General features: G+C 46.3%; 1 pseudogene; it reads right to left on the bottom strand.

Moving 5' to 3' along the window:
- Positions 1-21310, bottom strand: part of LOC138472326 (NXPE family member 3-like) — a 206656-nt pseudogene that overhangs the window by 4429 nt on the left and 180917 nt on the right.

The raw sequence follows: 21310 nt of genomic DNA, 5'->3' as shown, positions 1-21310 counted from the left end.
AAGGTGTCCAAGGAGTTGGGTGCTCCACAGAACATGCACTTGCTATCGGATGTGTGAGTACCATCCAAATTAATGGGCTCCCTCCAATGCCCGAGTCTCTCGTAAACAGGCAATTGGTAGAGCCTAAAATGCATGTAGGTCATGCATATGATTGAACAAGGATAAATCAGTAAACAGTCTCTTTGCATGAATAAACTTAGAATAATCCTCGTAGGTGGTATAAGAGGAAATGCACTGTCTCAATCTAATCATTCCTAAACAGGTTTCTTTTTTTAATATACCCTGGCCTTTGAACCAGATCTTCTGTAGAGACCCCATTACACACCAGTATTCAACTCATCCTCTTTCTATAATCTTCCATAGAGGGAACAGTACCATCATGCATTTCTAAATGTAAATTCTCGTATAGAGATTTTTTTAGGGGGCTCAATTAATCGTCTGTATAAGGCGAGTTGTCTCCAGACGTACCTAGCTTCCAGGGAAACAAGGCACCACTCGTGTCTAATGACCGCATTTGGAATGGCCATCGAGAGGCCCAGTACCTCCTTCCAGAGGTTCCCTTGAATAATGTTTAAGGTGTTTCCCATATTGTGGCTACATAAGTCCAGACTGTACAGGATAATGGATTCAAATTTGGTTAGATAGTAGCGCTTCAAGGGCAGCAGTGAAAATGTACAAGCTTTGTGCTTCAAAAACTTCAGTTGTACAGTGAGTTTTTTAGCTTTATCAGTCAGAATATTCTTCCAATATTCAATGCAAGCCCCATCAGGGAGTTGATAAGCCCAATAGATTACGGCACATTATCCACATTATCCAGTCCCATAGTCCAAGGATATTGCTGAATTTTAGCTCTGCGAGACAAAACCAAAACCTTGGACTTGGAGGCATTAGGCAAAAGATTGTTGTCCGTAGCATATACAAAAGAACAGCTGCATTTTAGCTCTCAGGCCTCGCGGAGTTCTATCGAGGATTATAAAGTCATCTGCATAGGCTATCTGTCATGATCTCTGCTTCCAAAAGGTCAGGGTTTTCCCAACTCCCTTGGAAGCAGATCAATAACCCAGGTTCCGAGTGCCAACCAGTCCCAATTGGGACCTTTTGGACCCAGTCCTGGCGCCAGTGGCACCAGGCTCATAAATATGCCCAGTCCCAGGGCTCATAATGCTTGGGTGGACTTACCTGCAGCAGACCATGCTGCTTACTTGCCTGCCAGTTGAGCCTCTGATCCTCTTCTGTTTGGAACTACTTTTCCTGTTGGGTGGGGCAGGAGCCACTCCCTAGATTCAGAACACTGGAACTCTTCTGGAAAGCAGGAACTCTTTTCTTACCTAGGCGTGGCTGTGGAAGGAGACACCCAAGCACTACAGGAGGCTATTTAAACCACACCCGATGGATGAATCTTGCTTTGCGTTATTCTGCATCCTCTGCAGCAGAACGCTCATCGTGTCTTCTGCATCTGATCCTGGGCCTAAGGAAAAAGGCTTACCATCCTGAATCCAGTCTTCAGCAACACCTACAAAGACAAGAAAGAACAGGTTAGCATTACTATCTTCAGTGACAGCTCTTCACTTACCTGGTCCATCGGCTGTCACCAACGCCTCGCGCTGCATTCCGGCATCTGAAAGACAAAGGCTTACCTACTCTTCGTGTGCTCCGGAGGTCTTCACACTGCATTCCGGCATCTGAAAGACAAAAGCTTACCAACTCTTCGCACGCTCTGGAGGCCTTCGGAGCTGCATCCCGCATCTGAAAGACAAAACAAGGTGCATTTAAAGACATTGGGGAACTTTAATACTCACGTGCCATTACTCCTTTCCACATCTAACCCAGTGGGTATTCCGGCACCCTGCAGCCGCTCCGAAATTGTACCTGCAAAATAAAAAGACAGTTAGAGCGCGTCGTGAAGCAGGCAACAAGCGCTTACTTACGTGCTTCCAGGCGCTTCTATTCATCACACGGGCTCCATCTTCAACTCACTTCAGCCCGTCATCCGCCATCGCCGGAACCCTGCAAAACAAGAAACATCATTACTAAAGACTTTAAAGACATTAGAATTACTCGAAACTTACTGTTCGTGCAGTAAACGACGGACAGCAGTCCTCTGAAGTCAAGAGGCCTGCTCCCCTTATCCAGTGAAGAAACTGGTTACAGCACCCTGCCCCGAGGCAGATGGAGAGCACGGCGTTCACTTACCTAAGGTGAGAGCGTTAACCTTTGGGGTTCTACAGGAGAAGAGAAAGGGAAGAAGAGAGAGACATTCAATAACCCAGTTCCTTAATCCCATATTTTCTATCTGCAGACATCTTACCCTTCGAGTCAGACATACAGTGCACAGAGGTCCAGCCCAAAGAGCCAGCCGTGTGTTACACATCACCTTTGAAGATACGGTATACGCCCAGTCAAGACCGGCGCCTCTACGGGAATCAGGTGAGCGTTACAGAACGCAAAGCCTACCACAAAACTCCCGTCCAGGCGCTATGGAAACCTCGGATACCGACCAGCTAGCCCAGTTACTTGGGGAACTAAGGGCAGAAGTGCATGCAGCCCGTCAGGAAACGAACGCTCTAAGAAGGGAACTGATTATTTCCAAGGAGCGAACAGATGATCTCGCTAGACAATTGCTACAGTCACAAGCCGGACAGACCCCGTTACCCGCATCTGGGGGAAATCTTCCTTCTACATCCTCTATGAATCCAGTGCAGATCAACCTACCTGGGAATGTACCTCTGGCTCCGCCCGAACGATTTTCTGGTGACCCAAAGAGGTTTGCAGTATTTATCAATCAGTGCCGGTTGCATTTCTTATGCCGCCCAGCAGCCTTTCCAACTGATCAAGCTAAAGTAGATTTCGTGCTTTCGTACCTTAGTGGCAATGCGGCAGACTGGTCGATCCCTCTAGTAAATCAAGATGATCCGGTCCTCCATGATTTTCAAGCTTTTCAGCTCAGTATGGAAAAACTGTTCGCAAGACATTCACAGGGGCAGGCCTTGGACAATGAGCTTCTTTCGTTGCGACAAGGTAATCAAGACCTTTTGGCTTATATTGCGTCTTTCAACAGACTGATAGTGGAAACTCAATGGCCTGAGGACAAAAGGATTACGCTTTTTTATAGAGGTCTAAGTGGAGAGCTCAAAGATGTGTTAGCCCAAGTAGTGAATCCCCCACAAGATTGTTCGGACTATATAGACTTAGTCGTTCAAATAGATCACAGACTGCAGAACAGGAAGGCCGATCGTTCCAAGTTTGATGCTCGAGTATTTTCCAAACCGCCAACTCCTTCCAAAGGAGTAGACTCCGGGGAACCCATGCAAATAGGGGGTCTGAAAGGTCCTCTAACACAAAAGGAGCGGGAAAGGAGAAAACAGTTGCAATTATGCCTCTATTGCGGAAACTCAGGGCACTTTCTTCGAGACTGTCCGGTGAAACCTGCCAAGAAGGCAGTAGGAGCTGCAGTTACCAAAGTTACAAACTCTGAGCAGGGAAACGACCTCGCCCAACAAGAATAGAGGTCCTCTTGCCGAGCGTGAAAACCAGTTCCGTGACCTCGCATTTCGTGATACCTATGGTCCTCATTAGCCCTGATAATCCGGATCGATTACATGCAATTGAAGCTTACATCGACAGCGGTGCCATCGGCAATTATGTGGATCATGAAATGGTTTTGAGGATGAATCTAACTCTTTGTCCCAAGGCTGTAAAGGACGTCATTACTACGGTGGATGGTACGGAGATAGCCTCCGGGCCAGTAACGCATACCACTCAAGAGGTGACGGTAGTAAGTCAAGATGGACACCATGAGAAGATCGTGTTCGATGTGATCAAGGCCCCTCAGTTTCAGATTATTCTAGGAATACCTTGGTTAGAGAAACACAATCCTCTGATCGATTGGCGAGCAAGAACGGTCCAGTTTCCAGAATGTGTCTCTACTTGTTACCCTCCACCTGGTGTTGCACTGGCAGCAATTTCTTCAGAGACTCCCCAGTTACCTCCCGAATACCTAGAATATCAAGATGTTTTCCGGAAGGATCAGGCTAACTCTCTACCTCCTCATAGGTCTTATGACTGCCAGATAGACCTGATACCTGGATCTACTCCTCCTTGTAGTAGAATTTATGCCCTCACCGAGCCTGAGAACCTTCACCTTCGACAATACCTGGATCAATACCTGGCAAATGGGTTTATTCGTCCTTCCAAGTCCCCTGCTTCTTCAGCTTTGTTCTTCGTTCCAAAAAAGGAAGGAGACCTTAGAACTTGTATAGATTATCGCTCCCTGAACCAGATCACCGTTAAGAATAGATATCCGTTACCTTTGATCCCTGAACTCCTGGACCAAGTCAGAAAAGCATGCATATATACAAAGCTGGATCTTAGAGGAGCTTACCACTTGGTACGAGTAAAAGAGGGCGATGAATGGAAGACGGCCTTCCGCACCAAGTATGGGCTATTTGAATATCAGGTCATGCCCTTCGGACTTTGCAATGCCCCGGCCGCCTTTCAATATTTTATGAACGATGTCCTCAGAGAGCTCATAGATGTGTGTGTTGTTGTTTACATTGACGACATCCTCGTTTATTCTTCATCGGAATCTGAACATCGGAAACACGTGAAAATGGTCCTCGAAAGATTGCGTCAACACAAACTTTTCGCTAAGTTGGAAAAATGTGTTTTCAACGTGACTGAAGTTGAATTCTTGGGATTCATATTATCACCTGGCGGAGTGCGTATGGATTCAAAGAAGGTCGATGCAGTTCTCAAATGGCCATCACCATCCTCCGTAAAAGGTGTGCAAAGCATGTTAGGCTTCGCTAACTTTTACCGCAGGTTTATCCCCGAATTCTCTCGAATAGTCCAGCCCATCACTGCCTTGTTAAAGAAAAACAAACGTTTTGAATGGTCTACCGAGGCGGAACAAGCTTTCCAGGATTTGAAGACTAAATTTATCTCTGCACCAGTCTTAAAACACCCTCGCCCCGAACTCCCCTACATCGTGGAAACTGATGCTTCAAGCCTTGCCATGGGGGCAGTTCTATCACAAAAGAACCCGGTAACCAATCAGTTGCATCCCGTGGCATTTTGGTCCCGCAAATTCTCGCCTCCTGAAATCAATTACACGATTACTGACAAGGAACTTCTGGCTATCAAGTCTGCCTTTAAGGCTTGGCGGCATTATCTGCTGGGGGCCCGACACACCGTTACTGTGATTACGGATCACCGAAACCTGCAATATTTGAAAACCGCAAAAGCCCAATCCTCTAGACAACTCCGTTGGGCATTATTCTTTGCCGAGTTTGACTTCATAATTACCTATCGACCTGGTACAAAGAACGGTAAAGCTGATGCCCTTTCTCGGATGGGAGTGGAAGAACACTTGATCAACCCTAAACCTGTACCAATCATTCCCGAACAAAGAATTCTGGGTGTAATCGCCACAGAATCCATAGAGGAAGTTAAGGATAAAGCCAGGCAACTTGTAACTCCAGCAGACATGCAGAATTGGCATCTGCAGGGAAAGGACTTTGCAGTAAAGGACAACTTATTGTATTTCCAAGAACGATTATACCTACCCAGCACAGATTTACAGAAAAAAGTAATCTCTTGTTATCACGATTCTTTAATGGAAGGACATCCCGGTATGGCCAAGACCTCAGAAAAGATCATGCGCTACTTCTGGTGGCCGTCTTGGAAAAAAGATATCAGAGACTTTATAATGTCCTGTGGAGTATGCGCCCAAAACAAGAGTCAAAAGGAAAGACCAGCAGGCCTCTTACGCCCTATTGACATCCCACCTCGCCCTTGGCATACGCTTTCTATGGACTTCATCACCGATCTACCTCCATGCTCCGGATACAATACGATTCTAGTAATCGTGGACTTATTCTCCAAGATGGTGCATTTCATTCCGCTCAAAGGCTTGCCAACAGCAGCAACTCTGGCCCGAGAATTTCTCGAAAACATCGTCCGACTGCACGGTTTTCCTTCGGTTCTAATTTCGGATCGAGGTAGTCAATTTATTTCTCATTTTTGGCGAAGTTGCTGTCGGTCGGCTCAAATTGATGTGAGACTATCGACCAGTCACCACCCTCAGACCGATGGACAAACCGAGAGGACCAATCAAACTCTGGAACAGTATTTACGCTGCATGCTGCAACAAACTGAAAAAACTTGGAAAGACATCCTTTGGATAGCCGAATATGCCTACAATAACTCTGTCCATTCGGGAACTGGGAAAACCCCGTTTTTTCTTTTGTACGGCAGTCACCCTCGAACCTCGGAGTTGGATCCCCTCCAAGATCTTGAAACACCAGCAGTAGACTACCTGCATTCTACAATCACCCAAGCCTTTAAGGAAGCTGTTTCTCACCTTCAAAGGGCTAAAGAACAATACAAGAAAGGAGCAGATCAACATCGGAAGGAAGCCCCTCAATATCAAGTAGGGGATCAAGTCTGGTTATCCACCAAATATCTACCTCTAAAAGGGCCACGCACATTCAACCCAAGATACCTTGGTCCCTATTCCATCACTACCATAGTAAACCCAGTAGCGGTCAAGTTGGACTTGCCCCCGCACATGAAGATACATCCGGTCTTCCACGTCTCTCTATTAAAACCCGTGCAACCTCAAACCCGACTAACTAAATCTCCAAAACCTATCCTAGTTGATGGAGAACTCGAGTTTGAAGTCAAAAGCATTCTGGACTCCAAGATCTCCAAATCTAAACTATTTTACCTAATTGAATGGAAAGGCTACGGCCCCCAAGAGAGATCCTGGGAACCTGCTTAATATGTCCACGCTCCTCGCCTAATCAAAAGATTTCACCGAACATTTCCTGACAAGCCAAAACCCCCAGAGAAGCCCGGTTTGGGAGGGGCCTTGAGGGGGGGTACTGTCATGATCTCTGCTTCCAAAAGGTCAGGGTTTTCCCAACTCCCTTAGAAGCAGATCCATAACCCAGGTTCCGAGTGCCAACCAGTCCCAATTGGGACCTTTTGGACCCAGTCCTGGCGCCAGTGGCACCAGGCTCATAAATATGCCCAGTCCCAGCGCTGGAAGCGCCGGGCTCATAATGCTTGGGTGGACTTACCTGCAGCAGACCATGCTGCTTACTTGCCTGCCAGTTGAGCCTCTGATCCTCTTCTGTTTGGAACTACTTTTCCTGTTGGGTGGGGCAGGAGCCACTCCCTAGATTCAGAACACTGGAACTCTTCTGGAAAGCAGGAACTCTTTTCTTACCTAGGCGTGGCTGTGGAAGGAGACACCCAAGCACTACAGGAGGCTATTTAAACCACACCCGATGGATGAATCTTGCTTTGCGTTATTCTGCATCCTCTGCAGCAGAACGCTCATTGTGTCTTCTGCATCTGATCCTGGGCCTAAGGAAAAAGGCTTACCATCCTGAATCCAGTCTTCAGCAACACCTATAAAGACAAGAAAGAACAGGTTAGCATTACGGTCTTCAGTGACAGCTCTTCACTTACCTGGTCCATCGGCTGTCACCAACGCCTCGCACTGCATTCCGGCATCTGAAAGACAAAGGCTTACCTACTCTTCGTGCGCTCCGGAGGTCTTCACACTGCATTCCGGCATCTGAAAGACAAAAGCTTACCAACTCTTCGCACGCTCCGGAGGCCTTCGGCGCTGCATCCCGCATCTGAAAGACAAAACAAGGTGCGTTTAAAGACATTGGGGAACTTTAATACTCACGTGCCATTACTCCTTTCCACATCTAACCCAGTGGGTATTCCGGCACCCTGCAGCCGCTCCGAACTTGTACCTGCAAAATAAAAAGACAGTTAGAGCGCGTCGTGAAGCAGGCAACAAGCGCTTACTTACGTGCTTCCAGGCGCTTCTATTCATCACACGGGCTCCATCTTCAACTCACTTCAGCCCGTCATCCGCCATCGCCGGAACCCTGCAAAACAAGAAACATCATTACTAAAGACTTTAAAGACATTAGAATTACTCGAAACTTACCGTTCGTGCAGTAAACGACGGACAGCAGTCCTCTGAAGTCAAGAGGCCTACTCCCCTTATCCAGTGAAGAAACTGGTTACAGCACCCTGCCCCGAGGCAGATGGAGAGCACGGCGTTCACTTACCTAAGGTGAGAGCGTTAACCTTTGGGGTTCTACAGGAGAAGAGAAAGGGAAGAAGAGAGAGACATTCAATAACCCAGTTCCTTAATCCCATATTTTCTATCTGCAGACATCTTACCCTTCGAGTCAGACATACAGTGCACAGAGGTCCAGCCCAAAGAGCCAGCCGTGTGTTACACATCACCTTTGAAGATACGGTATACGCCCAGTCAAGACCGGCGCCTCTACGGGCATCAGGTGAGCGCTACACTATCCACTACAGCCGAACACTCACCAACCTAGCCGGCGCTATGGACGGACACTGCCACAGTCTATCCACATCGCACACATATAGGTTGAACAGTGTGGGCGCCAGAGTACACCCTTGTTTCACCCCAATACAAGTATGTATCACGTGAGATAAGGATCCATCCTCCGTCAAACGAACTTGTATGATGGTATGGGAGTGAAGAAGGACAATCAATTGGACCAATTTGCAGGGGATGTTCATAGAGAGCATCTTATGTCAAAGCCTGGACCTTATAACACCATCAAAGGTGCTGGTCATATCTGAAAAAGCTAGGTACACCTCTCCCACTTGAGAATGATGTACAGAATGTCTAAGATGTGACAGAATGGTCGCATTAAGAGAGGTACCGAAGTCTTCTCGAAACCCCACCTGAAACCGACTCAGGAGATTAAGTCCCCTGATAGCACAATTGAGGTCCCTCAGAAGAAGAAGAGAGAAAACCTTGCTGGTTGTGTCAATCAATGCTATTGGTCGGTAATTGGTCATATCTAATTTGTCCTCTACGGATCAGTACAATAATAGATTGTACCCAAAAGCGGGAACAGTATGGGACAAAAAGATGTAGTCAAACACAGGCTTCAAGAGCTCCGCCCACAGGCCCGGGTCCTCTTTAAGAACAAATGGAGGAATGCCATCTGGGCCAGTACAGCCCACAATAATGTTATACACAGAATCCTTACATCATTCCCTCAGGACACACACAGGAACAGCAGAGGCCAACTCCCTCAAAGACACAAGCAGGAGCTGCTTGAATTTAAGAATAATATTCCTATTCCATACCACTCTTGTTCCCCTGGCATTAGAGTCCAGGCCAGCTAAATCTGGTCTGATTAAAACGGTAGGCATAGCAAATAGACAGGGAAAAGGATAAAGGCAGATGGTCACCCAACTCTGAGGAGATATGGCTCAGATAGCTGCTATCATTCCTGATATCCTGTATAGACAAAATCAATCCTCGAGGTCGACTCCCCTCTATGCCAGGTATGTTTAGATGTATGAGAACCGAGAGAAAGATCCAAAAAAGACATGCCCCACTTCTCCAACAAGAGATCCCATTGTATACCTCGTTTCGTTTTCACATGTTGAGAGGTAGGAGGAGCCCACATAGTATTCCACCGTGCACCATCTGCACAGAGGAATTAAAATCACCTTACAGGATAACACGATAGCCACATCCCCTCTCAATCCAATCAGAAAACATTTCACCCAGACCATCCTCAATATTTTCAAAAGTTACTCTAATGGGATTCCAATAGAGATTAAGTAACATAATTGGTAGGAGGCCAGGCCCCAACTTCAACCCAATAGCCAAAGGCCATTCAGTGCAGCATATGGTTTGCCATGAAAGGTCCAAATTGGAGTCTATAGCAATGGCAAGGCCTCCTCTAGGCCACCCCCGATACTCCTAACAGCCCAACATGAAATGGTATGAAAACCCTCCAATAATGGATTAGCCATGAGCATAGTCTGTTGGAACAGATAGATTCTCAGAACTCCATTGCCTACATAATTGAGTATGATCTTATACATATTGATGCTGCCACAAGTATTTCCATCTCAATTCTGTTATGCATGTCCCGAACCTTGCCTCATGCTCGCCAAAGTCTTGAGTGCCGGCTGAAACCAGGACCAATTCTGGCCATTACCCAAGAGATTAGAGATAAGAGACAATACTGTGCCAGAATCGTTCAATGGTACAGAACTTGATATAGCCACAACAGCTGGTTTCTCTCTAACAATTTCCTGAAATGCAAGGGTGTGTTACTTGTAAGTAGGGGATGGGAATGTGTGTCAGAAAAGGATGATGTGGGGTCACTGGACCATAAAGAACATTTCAAAAGGAATAGCACAGGGAAGTAAGAGGGTGTGCTGGTCGCGTTTGGGAAACTTCACATCATTTTGTAGTGAACCTTGAGGGATTTTCTACAGAAAACAAATGCAAGTACTTCATTAAATTATGGTTAGGATGGTTGACTATAAACAATCTCATCAAGGTCTGTCTCCTTTTTAATGTAAAATTAATGCATAGAATTAGGGCCTTTGCATACTGTATACCTTCACAACACTCCATGAACCTTTTTTGTATCATTGCTTCACCTTCTTACTTGGAAATAACCCACAAAGGCTTTCTTGAAAAGTTCTCTCATTTTCAGAAGTACAATTCCAAGTACAGAACCTCCTGGTCATAACAAATCAGCCCCCCTGCACATCCTCATGGCATCAAGGGTCTCTTTTGTATCATTGCTTCCACAAGTCCCTGGCCCCTCCAGACCTCTGTAGTGGTTTGAACTCGTCCATCCTTGGGGATGAAGCTCTGTCAGAGGCCCCGGCCTCTTATCTTACACCGTGTTCCACCATCCCTGCCCTGCTTGGTAGCAATTCAGTTAGGTGATTAAACCTCCTGGTCATGTGCTATCTTCATACTACCTGCCCCTAAACGCCCATAGAATGACATAACTGGAAAGGGCATCTAAGCTAAGGGAAAGGTGTGTTTGACCCTAATAGGAGCCTGGTAGGGCCATAGACCCCACCATTCTGCCTTATAATAGGCATGTCCTGTTAACCACCACCAATGAAAATCAACCTACTGCAAGAATAGAATTTCTTCACTCAGTTCTAGCCCTCGACAGTTCCTCTTCCTAAAGAATGCCTTTTATCCTCCTTTCTCATAGCTGACTGCACTGCCTGCTCTTTGTCATACAAAATCACAAAAATATATGATGCCTTAAAACCCATTATATCCCTCTCACTCCTCCATCCTTTCACCTCCCAGCATCCACTCTCTCTCTTCTCTATAGCTCGCCCCCACTTCCCCCACTGACCAGCTACCAAACCTCCACAAAGTCAGTACTTCCTGCGCACCTATTGACCCATTTGCTCCTCACACAAAGCACTTGCATCTTTCACCTCCTCATACTCCTCACACCTCTCCCCCTTCAAGCCTCCTTTTATCTCTATCCCCTGGTATCTTCTCTGCCTGATATAAATAGCCATCATCATCCACATTCATCAGGCTGCCTCTGCTGAACCCAACACCTCCTCCTTCTACAGACCTTTCTCTCTTTTCCACCCATTTCAAAACTCTTTAGTGAGTCAGCTTCGACTGCATTGTCATCTAATTTGAGGACCATTGTCTTTGTGACCGCTGGCACTCAGACTCATTACCTCCTATCTCTCTGACTGCTCATTCTCTATTTTCTGGAACTCAAACACCTCCTCCCGACTCACCTTCCAATGGGTGTTCCCCAGGGATCTGCCCATGGCCCATTCCTGCTCACACTCTACTCTACACCACCCCCTTAGATAACCTTCAGCTTTCACTACTACCTCTTTTCAGATGACACCAATATCTTCTCCTTTCATCATTCAACCATTCCATCTCTCAAATCATCACAAACTGCTGCACGGTCATCCATCAATGTATGGCATTACTTTGCCTGATGATGACTTCTTACAAAACAGAAATGTTATTTCTTACCTGCCCCCAAAGCTAATCCCACTCTCCTATCTCCCACCTGGTATGCCCTGGAGTCCTTCACACAAGTCTCACATACTTGGGAACCATAGATGTGAAAACCTTCTCAATGATCGAAAAATGTGGCAGAACCTCACAGAGCACCCAGCCAAAATACTATTCTGTACGGAGTACATTTGATTACTACTCAAGCTTACTCCTCGATCGGTCTCCCCCCTTTACTCCTTCTTGCCCATTAAAAAGGTTATGAACTTTTCTACTTGGACCTTCTACAACCTACCATGTTTTCCCACACTTCTCCACACTACCACCAGGCAGAATGACTCTTCTTCTTATCCTCAAATCCATCCACACACTTGCCTTCCCAACTTGCTGACTGCCATCTGCCTTTACTTTCCCACACAAATCCTAAGTTCATCCTCCCACCTTAAACTCTCTGATGCAGATTCTTATATACATCTTCCTCTCAATGAGATGTGCAATGACGCAAACATGCATATCATTTGAGGTAGCAAAATCTCACAAAAAAGAGCAATAAATGTGGATAGAACAGGTTTGCGCTCAAAAATTGTGAATTTATGAGATGTGAATGTTTGTGGCACATCTACTGACATTAAAGTTAAGGTGATGTGCCTGAAATGAGCACATCTGCTGAGGTGCACCTAAAACATGTACAAATGCGATTAAGCATATGAGGATGTGCCTGAAAACATGTGCGTCACGTGAGATGAGCCAAAAACAAGCGCAAATGGCAATCGAAAGTTGCCAAAACATGGAAATTCACAGATACTCTGGTAGGCCCCAACTTTGCAACATTGGCGATGGCATCCAGGAAGAAGAATGCTGAAGAAGATCAGAAAAAGTGCAACGGGCCAAGAACTTCCTGAACAAGGAGGTAGAGGTCCTAGTTGAATTCATGAAGGGAAGAACCATAATCACACCCTCTACTGCCTCTAAAGCCAACTTCCAAGCCTTGCTGTCAGGATGGCATTCTGGGAAAGCCTCCCCTGGGTTTCACTCAAAGGACCATGAAGGAAGTGAAGAAGCACTGGAGGATGTGAGGCGCTGGAACAAGCATAAGCTGGCAGGCATGCCCTGCAATGCCAGGGGCACAGGAGGAGGACCGTCCAACCAAATCACCATTACCCCAATTGAGGAGGAAGTTGCTGTCATGATCCCTACAGTGACAGTGCTCGGCAATGGGGGACCAGAGTCACATGATATAACACCAGGTGAGAAATATGAATTGATCATGACATTTGTGCATGTACATGTGATGTGTGTGGTCAGTGTAGAAATATTTCCACTGTGTGGCACTCATTCATCACACACCATGGCCTATAGAGCAGGATGCCCTTCCTGCATGTGTATTACAAACCCTCACATGAGACATCCGACCAACTTGGATGACTTTACATTATTTGCAGTGACATGTGGGCCCTTAGTGTACATCTGTGTGTTGTATAATGAAGGCACCACCTTTGAGCCCCTCTAAGTAGTGAAGCATGTTTGGTGCATTTTCATTCATGTATGTTGGCCTAAATTATATGTATAACCTGGGCACATCTCATATATGTGACCAATGCATTCCTTTCCACAGATAATGGTCTCTGGGTGCCACTGTTCTAGATATGCAGGCCCTTGAGGGGGAAGAGGAAGTGGCAGGTACACTGCAGGACACACCATACAGGATGAGTCTGATGGAGGCCCCTTTGCTTTCAGTGGCCATTCTGAAGAACCAGCTAGGACTGTGGATAACATGGCAGATGTGGCAGCAACCTCATCATCCATAGGGCCAGAAGAAAAAGTGCCTGATAGACATCCTACATGGTCACGGGTGAGAAGGGAGCCCATACGAACAGACCACACCCAAACTCAAACACAACCTGGGAGGAGGAAATGCTCCCACATCAGCTGGCTATCCGTACCCAGCGGACACCTATGCCGTTTACGCTGGGCGAGGGTCTGCAGGGAACAGACACCCAAGTGGTCGCTGCCAGGGAGGCCCCAATGGGAGAGGTGTGAGAGCATAGGCACAGTGTGATGCACTCGTCTCGAAGGACAATAAGGCTGCAAATTCATCAGCATACAGACAACATTGCTGCAGCCAACAGACTGGCATCTTTCCAAGAGGGTTCTGAGGCGACCATGACCACCACATCCAGCAGGAGCTCAAGCCCCACTGCTGTGTCCTCGGAGACAAAGGAACAACGCTTTCCTACGGTGCGTGCACCACCATCTGGCCACGTGACCAGTAGCAGCCAAGGAACTACACAGAGGCGTTTTAAGCACCTTTCAAAATAGGCATGTTTTTATGGTAGTTTTCCTTATGTTTTTGTTTGTTGGGGTTACTGTGATGAATTGGATTCTGCCTCGTAGGAGTACAAGAATAAGTAGGGGTAAAATGACCCACTCAGCCCTCACACTTCCACAAAGCCAAAACACAATGCAATAATAAAGGTAAAACATGGACAATCAAGAGATATACCTCCTTCGCCTTTTCTGGTAACGTGGGCTGAGGGAAGGCTATCCTCTTAAGAGGGGTGTGAAGGTGAACCAATAGTGACCCAAACAACACAGTATCACAGTCCAAAATGAAGGGAATGCCAAATCAAGGTTCTATAAAAATATAAACACTTTAATAAAACACGCCATCTGAAAGTAGTAAAACCCACCGCAAAGAAAAGAATGGCAGAAGATGCAACAGACGATAGAAGATGCACTCAGAGTGCAGTTCCAGGGTTGGTAGGCAAGGTATTACTATAAAAAGGATATTGGGTTAAAAACAGGAGAACTTGTGACCTAACCAGTCTCTAGTGTCCCAGTGGACCGTGGGGACATTTCAATGTCACAGTAACTGGATTCAGTTCTTGGTGGGCTGACGCTTCAAACCTGGTGTGGAATGATGATAAGAGCTGATCAGGCTCAATTCAAGCACATAGGATCGTGGAGGCCCTGGTGGAAAGTGGTCATCGAGTTGTGGTAAATGCAGGTACTCTGTGTGGTTTAACAGCGACGGTTCAAGTGATACAAGTTGGGGTGGTCCCAAGAAGGCATCGCAATTGGCCAGGCCGAGTTGGGCTTTAGCAGCTGGGAGAGCTTGGTGGGTGATGCTCCAGTGGTTGCGTCAGCAGGCAATGGTCGTCGAAGGGGTGAGTCGATGTACAGTCAATGAGGCAGCAGTTCTCATGCTAACCCCTGGTTAGATTTGCCGAGTGGCCATCCAGAGATTTGGTTCGGGGTTCAGGCGTTGAGCAGACGCTGGGGGTCTAACAAGTGATGTGCTTTGCTAGGACACAATTGAGTGTCGAGCTGGTTTAGATGCAGTGCAATAGTTCGGCTGGTTGGAGGAATGCAAACACCTCTGGCAGAGGGCTTTGGATAGTGCAACTGTCCCAAAGGATGTCCATGTGAGAAAGTTCAGAATGTTTCCTCAGCTTAAAGGATCCTTCAGGAACTGAGGGAATTCTGCTGAAGGGGTGCAAGATTCCTTCTTTTAAAGGCACAAGTCATCAGGTGATTGGTCCAAAGCTAGCCTGCTCCAAGGGACCAATCCCTGCTCCTGACTGGAGTGGATTTTGCCATGTTGATCTTACACCTAAAGTACTTTTCTCCAGAGGAAGTGGAGGACACAGGAAAGGGATAGAGAAAGAAGACACTGAAAGGCTTTTTCCTGTGTTCAAAGCACTCCTGCCGATCTTACTCCCGACCCCTTCCCTCGTACTGACAGAAAAGACCTCTGGATATGCAGCACCCTGGTGTGAGGCTACTCCTCCGCACAAAGGTGTGCTCCTTTGACACCTGGGCCCCGGGACAGCTGCCTGCTTGGTGGTTGTCTCGGGGAGGGGGTTACCGGTCCTAACAAAGAGAATCAAAGAGAAGCTTGGTCCTCTGGGTTTCTGTCCTGCCTTGTGGCAGTATCGGCCTGTCTGACCAGAATACACATTCCCTTCCAGAGCAGAGCTGACTACCAGGAGCTGATACATGGGCAATATCAATTGGGATGTGGCCATGATCTTAAGTATCGTCATAAACTATGCCTAAACTCAGACATAGCTTATTATTAGAGATCTTTCTGCCACCAGCATGGGGTACTCTTGATCATCTTGTGACCTTTCATTCAGCTCTGCGCCATGAGCAGAGCGGGTGCTGTGGATCAGGGGATTGATACAGCCGGGCACAAGTGCACTATGCATATGGCATGGAGTTGTGTCAAAGAGGCATCATTTTATGTACTAAAAATAAAAAAGCCAGGGAATTGCACCCCTGCCTTATGGAAATTCCTCACAGTTAATTATGGGGGTTGGGTGCATTCTTACTTATTTTGATTTCTGTACATATTTGTACATATTTATTTGACTGAGGAGACGATTATTGCATTTGGTTTTGAAGCTAAGCTGTGTGATGCATTCCCTTTCTGATTCCCGTTGTTTGTAGTGCTGTCATCACGGATGCTGGTTTGGGGGTGATGCCCCTAGTGGTTTGTAGATGTACTGCATGTGTGGTGTATGATGCACGGCCCCCATATTATGGACACACATTCCCAGTATATTCAATGAGGTGCTGCTGTTCTACAAGGACTGGGGCAGAGATGCATGTAAAATCTATGGGAAACTACTTGTATGGTGATGCCGGGTAATGCTGTTTTACAGGACTGCTCTTGGCAACTTTGACATCGGCAGATGACGCTACCGATTGTTTGTTATGGCATACATATATGTAGTTGCCACTCCCTTAGGTGGTGGTATGGCGTGCCCTCACATTGTGGGTGTGGTAGGTTTTATCTTGCACTGTCTGGGGACTACCATCTGTACTTGAGATGGTGACTCAAGGTGAGCATTTGGCAGTTCTAATTGCCTCCTCCATCTCATGTTCCCCCTTGCACCTCTCCTCCTACACATGCGTTTCCACTGCTGCATGATGCCTACAGCACCATTCATTGTTTATTATAGTGCCAGAATCAATGTGCTGACCTTACATATTTGTGGTGTACTTTTCTGGGAGGGGTTTCTTCACTTTTTTGAGTGGCCTATGCATTTGCCCACTTTTTGTGGGCACTTGCTCCTGTTTGTGCCTGGAGCAAATTAAAGTGTGCATTTTGTGGTGCAAATCAGGAGAAGGAGGTTTGTGAATTAGGGTGTTGCCACATCTTTGCTCCATTTTAGTAGCCATTCCCCTCGTGCATGCCCAATTTGGTTGTTTTACAATTTTTCCACCCACTTTGCGTATCTTTAGAGCACATTTAGCACTCCATTTCTAAAGTGGCTCCTCTCTGAGATGCACACTTCTGTGAATTAGGTGCATTTATTTCTGGCGCTATTGTGATGCTTTTGTGGCGGATCTCAGATATGCCGACTTTTTTTGTTGAGAATCTGGCCCTCTATCTCCAGGTTCTGCCCATGTCTCTTGCCACTTCCTCTCCTTCTGTCTACCTGCTCATCTTCACTGGTATGCAGCCCCCCACCCGCGCCCCAGACATCGAAACAATCCCATCTCTTGAACAATTCAAGACCAGACTCAAACTTCATTCACTTCCTGTCCTGTGAAGGATCCCCCATCCCCCCAAAAAACTCCAGTCTAACCTGGGCACAATACTCATTTCCTATTTCAATTCCAGCTGTAAATATGTGAATGTTTATAATATGGTATATCATGGCATAAGGCCTATATTACATGTACTAGCTATGCATGTTACACTGTCCATGTCCCTGGTTTTTGTATCACGTGTCCTTCCCCAACAACCAGCTACTGATTTCCAGATACCATCAATATTTTGTAAAGGCACCTCATCACAGAACTGCCTATTTCTCCCCTACTCTTTCCCATGTAGTCACTGCAGGTCGAAATGACGCCTCATACATACTTGCCCACATGACCCATTCCAGTCTGTAGGTGAATATCCAGTCCTGTTTTTTTTTCTTTGCATTCCGGGACATGTAGTTCCAGTTTTCCCATTATAAAACACGGACTACAAGTCCCAGAATGCAAAAAAAAACCAGGACTGGATAAACACCTACAAATTGAACTGGGTCATGTTGGCAAGTATGCCTCAACATTCAATAAATAAAAAAATAGAAGTACTATCTTACTTGGAATGAAGTCCACAAGATAGTTCCACCACTGCCTCAATGTGGAGTCCCCAAACATGTAGACAATCTTCCCCTTCAGGCAGGCGCTAGCATGGGACGCTGTGGGGAATCTTCTACTGTTGCAGACCAGGGATGTCCAGACACCTCCATGATAGAATCCCGAGGGCTGTGGGATGGTGAGCCCTGGGGTGCAGGATGGCAGTCTATTCAGATCTAATTTAAAAGAGACAAACTGCAGATTAAAGATCAATAGAACAATGATTTTTCACCCATCAGCAGCAAATGTGTGCGCAACTCAGCAAGTAAAATCTTTTGGCCTCAATGGTCAATTTAATGGTGTGATTTCTCCAACACATGAAATGTGATGGCTATGAAATATGCAAACCCAGGATGCAAGATGGCCACCTCTTCCTATCTTCAGAGAATGAGACAAGTTGCAGATTAAGGATCAATAGAACAATGATTTTTCACCCATTAGCAGCAAATGTGTGCGCAACTCAGCAAGTAAAATCTTTTACAAAGAATGGTCAATTTAATGGTGTGATTTCTCCCATATGAAATGAGGTGGCTATGAAATATGCAAACCCAGTATGCAAGATGGGCGCTGCTTCCTATCTTCAGAGAAGGAGACAAAATGCAGATTTAAGATCCGATGGAGTAGACCCATCCAAAAGGGGTCACAACCAAAAAAGATGCCATTAGCCATCATAAACAATACTCTCCCTCTAAATGTTTTATTTTTCTCCTACCAAAATATACTTTACTACAGACCGGATACCACTCAATTGAAGGGGAAATAAACACTCCCTCTTTCTGGGGTAAAATCATCCCAATAGGTGTTATTAAAATGTTGGGCGGGGTGGTCCCTCCCGAGCAATGCGTAAAGTCCTTCCTAATCAATTCTCTATTTATAAGTGCTGGGATTTATGACCAAGACGTGAAAGAATGACAGCAAGCAAGATTGGTGCATGGCATACCATGCCAGTGGATTACACAAGATCATGCTATCACTGAGCAGGCCTGAAAAAGACCTGTGACACCATTTTAGGTCAGTTGACTAGCATTGAAGGCTACAATCAATGTATAAAACAGTGCTTTATGTTGTGGCAATAGTCTAGTTTTGACATCACCCCTCACCTGTAATATGAAAAGGGCATCACTGCTTGTGAAGAAGACATGCGAGATAGCAGTATAGCGTGGATGGCAAAAGCCAGCCTAATGTTGGTATGTCGGGAGGTGAGTTTGAGGCTGAAACATTCAGGGATAGATTGTGGTCTCATGCAGAAGGGATGTGATCTAGCAGTTCAGAAAGGACAGACACTTTTGGGAAGGGAGCAATCTTGATTTGCAGATGGTTTTGCCTTTCTATAAAGGCAGAGGAAACTGTAAACAATGGTCTGGAGGGTTGCAGAGCAATGCCAGGGATAAAATTGATTTAAAAACTCTGTTCCATTCCCCTTTTGTGACGCATAAGGGGCATAGCATGCTGCACAAAGCAAATCAATGTGTGAAAGGCAGCTCCATAAGCAGAATTTCAGCTTTTACTAAAGCACCTCACATTTTAATGGCCATATTAAACAAGCATTGGCAAAGCAAATGGATTTGGCTATTGTGTAGACATGGAATACGCATTTGCCAGGCACTTCCATAATGGTGCTACCTGCCATTAAGATGGCAACAGCTGGACATTTTTTGAGTACCTGGTCATTGTGATAGAGGCCCCTGGCAAATGCTTATCTAATGCCTATGAACAAAAGTGGGACAATGGTGGATTTTACAGGTCTTTAGTGCAAGGAAGAAATATATATCAAGTGGACATTTTTATTAAACAAGTTGCGAATTTACAGCAGCAATAAAGCCTTTACATCTCAGAAGACTGTTTAGAAATAACACTTCCAGGTGCACTATCAGCACATCTTGGGATGAAGGTAAGTACCTCCTGCGCCCTTAGAAGCAAGCGCACGTCGGCGCTTCCATGCCTCTAAATTACTTCTCTGCCATGATGATCATGGCAATTTACATCTGCTCACTGGACTTTTGATACTTCTGCACGTGTGTGTGTATTTTCGCCAGCTACTACATTTTTACCTTATGTTTGAACTGCGAGCCGCCATTCCAAGATGGCGGCCCGCACACTGTGATCTCGACTGCTGAGTGCTGTGCCCCCATTGGCTTAGGCTCCACTCTTATGCACCAATCAGAAGCCGACAGGCTTGGCCGGCCCTCATCCAAAGACCCGTTCCTAAGGCCCCTGTCTGCTCCCTCTCTGCTACAGGTATGCCTGTGTTGCGGTGAGTGCCACCCCATGGTCGCCTGTGTTGCAGTGAGTGCACCCCCTTCGTCGCCTGTGTTGCGGTGATTTCCCTCCAGCCCCATGGTCACCTGTGTTGCGGTGAGTGACCCCCATGGTCTCCTGTCTTGCAGTGAGTGCCGCCCCATTGTCGCCTGTAAAGTGGTGATTGTCCCCCACAACCACCATGGTTGCCTGTGTTGCAGTGAGTGCCCCCTGTCACATCTCACTATTCCTTCTGGTCGTGATGGCGCCATGGCCGGCTTCATTATGCTGGCACCCTGACATCCCGCTATTCTTTTACACGGGCATCCCCCAAAATGTTGGCTGAACAGTGCCGGTCTGATACTGTTAGTTTGACAGTTTAGCGTGCAGAGTATCTCCGCCCTCTCACAGTCATGTGACTACTCTTAAGCAGCTGAAGCCGGTGCTCCTGGGCGTTGCTACTCCAGAGTCAGATGCTCTGTAAGTTTGCAATCTAGGAGACCGTTGGTCCCGACTTTGTGTACACCTCTCTTATCTTTTCTCTCATCCTCTTGCAGAACTGTGCCACCCGCGGTCATGCCCGCTCCAAGATGTCGCATTCCCTATGATATCACTACTCTCCATAGGGCTTCTCTTTCGTTCCATGCACTCGACTTCGTAACGAGTGATACCATAGAGTCACGGTAGGAATTATACTTACGCTTGTAACTGCCAAACCTTTAAAGAGGACGGTTGGTTTAAATTCCATTTCTCTTCTGTTCGTCATCAAGGGAAGACACGCCCCCCCTTCGGAGTCTTTCAACTGTTTCCATGCACATCACTTGAGGACAAGTAGGTTCTAGGGGAAGAGGGAATTATCATTGGCGAATCAGGCAACACAGTCCTTATTGTTATTTACTACCTGAGTAGGATACATGCCAAAATCTGGGAAATACTTCTCCTCGCACATGCTCGTTTACCACAGAGGTCTGATCCAAAGTGACTCCATTCCAGGTGCGGATCCCAACTTTCTATCTATCTCTTTTTCTTCTTCCTTTTGACAATTCGACTTACCCAATCTCTTGTATTTGATAGACAACTTCCGAGGCA

Source organism: Ambystoma mexicanum, chromosome 1p, assembly GCF_040938575.1.
Source record: "Ambystoma mexicanum isolate Mex_15411 chromosome 1p, UKY_AmexF1_1, whole genome shotgun sequence".
Classification (NCBI taxonomy): Eukaryota; Metazoa; Chordata; class Amphibia; order Caudata; family Ambystomatidae; genus Ambystoma; species Ambystoma mexicanum.
The sequence above is the reverse complement of the archived record's forward strand: the minus strand, read 5'-3'. Positions and strand labels throughout refer to the sequence as shown.